Here is a 7,173-nt window from a genome sequence, read left to right as displayed (position 1 = left end):
ACTGAACACGCCTTTATGTTTTTCTTACGTATTTAATAATGTTGCATAGAGCAGAAGTAACTGCCAACTAGCCAATAAAAGGTTTATGCTATACATTTAAAAAAAATCACACCCAGCAATATTTGCACCATATTTTACACCCCCCTGCAAGAAGATACATTAATACTAACCGTTTTTTCGGAAGAAGGTTCGGCATACCACTGTAGACAGGTATTCCTTAATATGCCAAACTTCCAGTTCGACACTAACAGAAAGAATATATTACATAACGTGTAAGTGCCTTCGTTAATCAGTCAATATGTGGCCTCAAAAAGAGACAAATTTAATTCAAAAGTGAAATATAAATGAAAAATCAATCGAAAAAAGTTTTTAGATGGATCGACATTAATATACAAGTCATGTGTTTTGGGGATGGAGATTAAATATTAAAGTTGTGCGTAGACTGCTTGTCTATCATCCACTATCTAAAATTAAAATGTAACATTAAAATATATGTAGAAATACACATGGCAATACCATGAATCAGCTGTTTAAAAAAACGTTTGTGATTTAAAATCCTCACCCAAGTCAATACCTCCTGCTGTAAGATGGACAGACGGTCAGGCAGATGGACTGACAGACAGATGGACTGACAGACAGAGAGTCAGATAGACAGACAGGGTGTGACACCTGCCCGTCCTCAGTGTTTCCGTAGCAATCTGTCACATGACCTGGCTTTCGCCTAGGAGCAGAGACCCGCCTGCCGGTCCCGGGTCCGTTTGCAATCGCTGAATGAACGCTCTGCTAAACCCTCAATCCGGGGGAAGGGGGGCTGGTTTAAGCCCCCCCTGAAGGGTCGGTAAGGCAGTGCCAGCAAAACCGCACCCAGGAATGGCAGAGAGCGGAAAGATGGGGCCTAACCTGTCAGCAAGAGGCCTGCAGAGATTAGTACGGGCTGCAACCGGTCGATGTGCCGCAACCATTTGCTGATGGGTGACTTCACTCTCTCACCGATCTCCAGTCTGGGTGAAATTCACTTACCAGCACTAGCATATAAGGATTTAATTAAAAAATGTTAAACCAATACAGTTTTTTTTAAATGTCGATACTGGAGTAGAGAAACCTTGAGCCTTTTTGAAGGAATTCTACACCTGAGAGATAATATTCAAGATCTGGATTTCATAAAAAGACCAGGTTGGACTCTCTGGCGACACAAATGGACAACAAAACTCTTATTTAAAACTCCTTAGTGTAATTTGCATAATTTTTATATCATTCTGGTTTTCTGTGGTTTCTGAATGTGTGGAGGAGGATGTCAATAAATCAGTTAATGTCAGATTAATTAAACGATGGGTGCTTTTTGTTAAGAAGTACAAATGTTTCAGTGAGAGACTGTAATCAGACTGAGGGGTAAACCAGCAATTTAGAGACAGGTCCTGTGCCTTTAGTGTCTGGGAGGAGATGAAGGGATTTAACCAGAGATAGTGTTCTGGAAACCGTCTGGGCTTCATTGAAGTGGCCAAATGACAGAAGTAACCAGTGTTCCTGAAAACACACCTGTTAACACCTGCCGTTTTCACAGAGGAAACTTCCGGTCTGCCAAGAAGAGTCGCTGATATTGAAGGTGCCTCACGTTGAAATTCCGCCAAAAGTTTGAAAGTTTCTACAGTTTTATTTTTTATCTTCATTTTGCAAACAAGCTAATGTAATTTTTTTATATGGAGAAAATATGAAGACTTACACAAAACCCATTCAAACACAAGAGTATTTATATTTGCTTATGACACGCGTATGCATCAATAGATATTTTTAATTTATTGTACGCTAAAGTTCCGATTGAAAATGCAGGTTCTGTGGTACCCTCTAGTGGCGACGCGGCAAACTTCAGTCGACATTTTCATAGAGTTGAACGGCGTACGATCGGCACACATGCAGAACAACGGTTCACCGTGGGAACACAGTAATAATAAAGGCCTGGTGATGAGATTCTATGCTAACAATAAATCAATGCATGTAACTGTAGCTGTGATGGCAAAGAAAAGGACTTCAGCTGCTCTGGATAACCCAGGCCACACTGCACGGAGGGATATTTATAGTTTGACACATGCAGCTGAAGTCTGCTGCTTTCTGCGTGTGTATCCTTGCCTTGGGTGTGGACACTGGGTGACTGTGACCCAGACGGCGGGAGAGACACTGTGTCCTGGCAACGGAAGGGGATGGAGCAGGACCCAGGGCTGTGAGAGGCCAGCATCGGCGAGGCGTGACAGAAAGATTGGAGCTGCTAATTTACATATTTCAATTATCTCTAATCTCGTCTCAAACCATATTTCTTTACTATAGCTCTCATTTAATAATGCACCTGTGTTTGAAGTCTTATCTGTCGAGTGCATAGTGATGTTCAGGGTTTGAGCTTTAACAGTCTGGTCCCCGGCCCCCAGTCCACCCCCCCCCCCCAAATCTGTCAGCCTTGGCTTCCTGTAGCTGAACTATAATAAAAAATGCCTGCAGTTTAATCCGACTCTGCTGTAAGCCTAGCTGACGAAGGAGAGACACCTTTCCAAATCTGTGGATAATTACCCTTCCGAAATATTACACAGCAAAATCTTTCAGGGACCGCGGTGGATGAGTGACGGGGTCAGCGGAAGGTGTCAGAATTCATGGCCACACCAGCCCCCCCCCCCTCCCCCCAGCACAGCAGCAGTATAAGGGTACATTAAATAAATTGCATGCTATCCGGAAGGACAGATCAATCAACGTGCAAAGTGGTTTCTATAGTAACAGAACATTTTTCACTGTCTACAGCACGTTCCCATCAGAGCGAGTATGAAAACATGGAGAACATGATGTTCTGGGTGATGGCGCCGTGAGCCTAAGTTGGCGACGCTTTTCCAGAGTGAAATGAACCGGGCCGCACCCACACGCACCCTCCCTGCCTCCAGTGGAAGGTGCTTCTTGGATTTCAGACTCGGTCTTTGATTTCAGCGTCTGTCAGGAACCACTATTGAGCGACAGGGCGGCGGCAGACACCTGATCCTCTTTTCAGCTGGTACAGTAAGAGTGTCCCTCATGTCAGACATCGATGGCATCCCTAAGAACATTCCTATATTACCCAGAGGTCAAAAAGGCGTGTGGCAGTTGGTGCAAGAAGGGAGAGATGAAGACAATCTGGGCGCTTTCCTGAAAGTGAGTGTGGTGGGTGGAAACTTAAGTGTTGGGGCGGGGCCTCAGCCACATGGGCGGGGCCTCAGTGTCATGGGCGGGGCCTCAGTGGTGTGGGCGGAGCCTTCGTGAAGGCTGGGTTGTGTCCAAGTGTGTCTCGTGGCTTCTTAGTATGGCCTGTACAATAACCATAGGACCCCACAATGGAGCAGGATGCCATTTTAAGGGCTGCTTAACACCCCTGATACCTGGTTTTTTGGTCTCCGGGGAACAGCAGGGATCCCTAGGGGAGTCTGTGGCCCCATATCTCTGTCTCCTCAAAAGATCCTCTGAACTCAGAGTCTGTTGTGACAGAGAGAGATGCTTCTTTCATCAAAAATGTCTTGAAACTTCAAAGAGATGAGCGTCTCACACAGAGGCTGAACTCCGGATGAACCCTGTGTGCTTAGCTGGTGAAGAAAAATAAACATTCATTGATAGAGAAGTGTGTGTAGATGCCATGCCTCGGGACAGCCCCCCCCCAGGAGTGTATACATGGGCACGGGTGAGACAGGCACACCTATGGAGTAGCACTCTACTAGCACCGAGGTTCTTGTGGTCCGACCACTATCACTGCTATGAGAAGGCCAGCTCTTACGTCACCTTGTATTGGTGTCATGAACAAATTCTTGAGGTCCTAATTACCATGAATGGGGCTGCCTTCCTCTCCAATGCAGTGCCAGGTGTCTGCTTCTTAGCGTTCTAAACAAATATGCTAGCATCAATATTATTTGGCCATTTAATTTGTTTGTTTGTGTTTATTTGTTTATCATTTTTGTCATAAGTGAATCAAGCCAGTGTAGTATAACACAGATTCAATAGGAAGTGTTTGCGTGTGGATGGATGGATGTGTTACGTGATTGGGTGTGGATGGATGGATGTGTTACGTGATTGGGTGTGGATGGATGGATGGATGTGTTACGTGATTGGGTGTGGATGGATGGATGTGTTACGTGACTGGGTGTGGATGGATGGATGTGTTACGTGATTGGGTGTGGATGGATGGATGTGTTACGTGATTGGGTGTGGATGGATGGATGTGTTATGTGACTGGGTGTGGATGGATGGATGTGTTATGTGATTGGGTGTGGATGGATGTGTTATGTGATTGGGTGTGGATGGATGGATGTGTTATGTGATTGGGTGTGGATGGATGGATGTGTTATGTGATTGGGTGTGGATAGATGTGTTACGTGATTGAGTGTGGATGGATGGATGTGTTACGTGATTGGGTGTGGATGGATGTGTTATGTGATTGGGTGTGGATGGATGGATGTGTTATGTGATTGGGTGTGGATGGATGTGTTATGTGATTGGGTGTGGATGGATGGATGTGTTATGTGATTGGGTGTGGATGGATGGATGTGTTACGTGATTGGGTGTGGATGGATGGATGTGTTATGTGATTGGGTGTGGATGGATGGATGTGTTACGTGATTGGGTGTGGATGGATGGATGTGTTACGTGATTGGGTGTGGATGGATGGATGTGTTATGTGATTGGGTGTGCAGGGGGCAGGAATGACAGAAACCCGCCACATCATGTCTGAAGTCACAGAAGCAGGGGCTGAGGATGGTGAGGAGACTGTGGTAGCAAAGGAGCAGGCAAAGACTGAACGGTGAAGCAACGATTCTGGGTCCAAATTCCTGTCTGAACAAGAGCCGTAATGAGCAACTGCTACTGAAAAGAAAGTTTGTAACACTCAACCCGAAGCCCAACCTTCAGCGGAAAATAAAACTAACAACACTGCTTCTTACCCTAGAGGAGCAGCTTTCTCCGTGCCCAGGGTGGCGTATCTTCCGATGCCAGCCGCGTCCCGGGCTGGTGCATTACAGCATGCCATCTCTGACAAGCACACCTCCCTGCTCCATTTAACACAGGACTTCCTGGTAATTTTCTGGCGGACGATGAACCTGCTTCATGTTTTCTAACTTTGTAACGACACCTGGGGGGGCACCAGTGACAGTGTCTGTGATAAAATAGCGTCTGCGTGACGGGGCCATCCCGGCCGTCGAGGCAGCGGAGCCACAGCTGGGGGAGGGGGCACCGTTTCAAAGGAAGTGACACGTGAAAGGTAAGACAACAACCGAGTGGCGGAACAGCCAATCAACTGAGCAAGGCTTCAAAATGGCTCTCAGCCTAATAAAAAATGTCAAATATCACCATTACAAATATTTATCTCCAACCCGGCTCACCTCATGTCCTGTGGGATCCTGGGAACTGACTTACTTGGACCATCTGCGGTGGCTTTTAAAATCTGATCCCTACTGGTCCAGGAAAAGGTCCAGCATAAAGGGAGAAAAATCGATTTTGGTTTAGAAAAGAACGATTAAAACTGAACATTGGGTCCAAATGTTTCCAGTAATTTCATCTTTATTGTTATATTTCCCAGAATGCATTCCAGCATACAGATCAGTGTGCCTTTCTGTTGGTGACTGTTAAAATGAAGCCACTCGCAGACATTAAACACCTTCTTTTCGTACGTATGCACATGTACGACGGTACAGAGACATGTCAGACTGAAGCCGGCTCTCTCAGCACCAGCACATTTGCATAGAGATTTAGACACAGCAATAATCGTACTTGTACTTGATTTTTTTTTTTAAAACCATTTCCACTTGCTATCTTTCTAAAACTTACATTTTTCCTGTTGGTCATTTAAGGGATTGTCCTTTTACGGTGGTTTACGGTGCCGGGGTGGGGGGTGTTCCAAGAGTCTGACACGCCAGTAACTGTATTGGATTGGTTTGCCGTAAATTCAATCGGATCACGTGAGAAGTGTTCACTTACAGCAGTTCACATATCACGAGCTAATCCGGATGAGCACCCATGTAATGCAGCTGTGCTTCACACGCAAGACGATGTTTTGCTAAATTAAGATGACAGTAGTAACACTAATCCACATTGTTAAACCTGAAAACTCCCATCACTGTTAGGAGATGCACACAATCACTTTTGTCCTTTCAGTTTAAACTTTATGCGTCAACATTTGGCTTGAAACATGCTAGGTAACGTATTTAAGAATAACAGGAAAAAGCATTCTCTATCGCCCGCAGTGGAGCTTGAAACTGGAAACGACCTCGGCTCCATCGAGATGCAGAAACCGTTACTGAGTTACTGAGAACGCAGACAAGACTCTGCTTGCACACGCGGGACTGGAGAGCAGTTCTGACGCACTGAACGCCGCGGACACAGTGCGGAGATCCGCAGACGACGGGCGGGAGCAGGGGGATTATAAACCTCTCTGTTGCTGGTTTTCCTTTCTTGGCACGGATGAGGGCTGCAGTCCCGTCCAGGCAGGACGAGGTGGGTACGGACACGACCCCAGACCACAGCACCGATAGCAGCAGCTCTGAACTCAAACAGAATATGCTTCTCCACCATTATCTGTTGTGCTCTTCGACTCCTGGTCGACTCCTGGTTTAGCCCTAAAATGGTCCGATTTCTTGAGAAATCCAGTAAAAAGAAAGTCCAGGAATTTGAGGCTCAGTGTCACCACTAGAAGTGACTGCGGCAAAAAAAACGAAACCATCATGGGACAAACATCTCGAGCTTCGTAGAGCAGCTGCATCTGGAGTACCTGTTTTTTTTATTTATTTTTTTATCTCTGCTGTCCATGATCTCATTGCTGTTCAGGGCAGGACATCAGGCACAGCCAGAGAGACTCAGCATCTCAATGGGACTGACGTCAATCCATCACCTCCTTCTGGAGCACTTGTATCTGCCCTCCCTGCATAAGCCGCAGCAGTTTTATGGTCCTACCTTCCTCTGCACTTTCAGCAGAATGTTACCCCTGACTGGACATTTAGAAAATCCAGAATTAAATGACGCGTATTTAACATTTACAATCCCCAAGTACTTCATGAAAAATGTTACAGTTGGGTTTGTGTTACAAATCAACAACCTTTCTTTGGAGTCCAAGTTAAGAACAATTTACTATCAATTTAGCTTTTTAATTGTTCTGGGGGGTGAGTGCCATTAAATCTAAGGACACCT

This window comes from Brienomyrus brachyistius, unplaced genomic scaffold (assembly GCF_023856365.1).
Source record: "Brienomyrus brachyistius isolate T26 unplaced genomic scaffold, BBRACH_0.4 scaffold44, whole genome shotgun sequence".
NCBI classification, from domain to species: domain Eukaryota; kingdom Metazoa; phylum Chordata; class Actinopteri; order Osteoglossiformes; family Mormyridae; genus Brienomyrus; species Brienomyrus brachyistius.
This window is presented reverse-complemented; position numbering follows the sequence as displayed.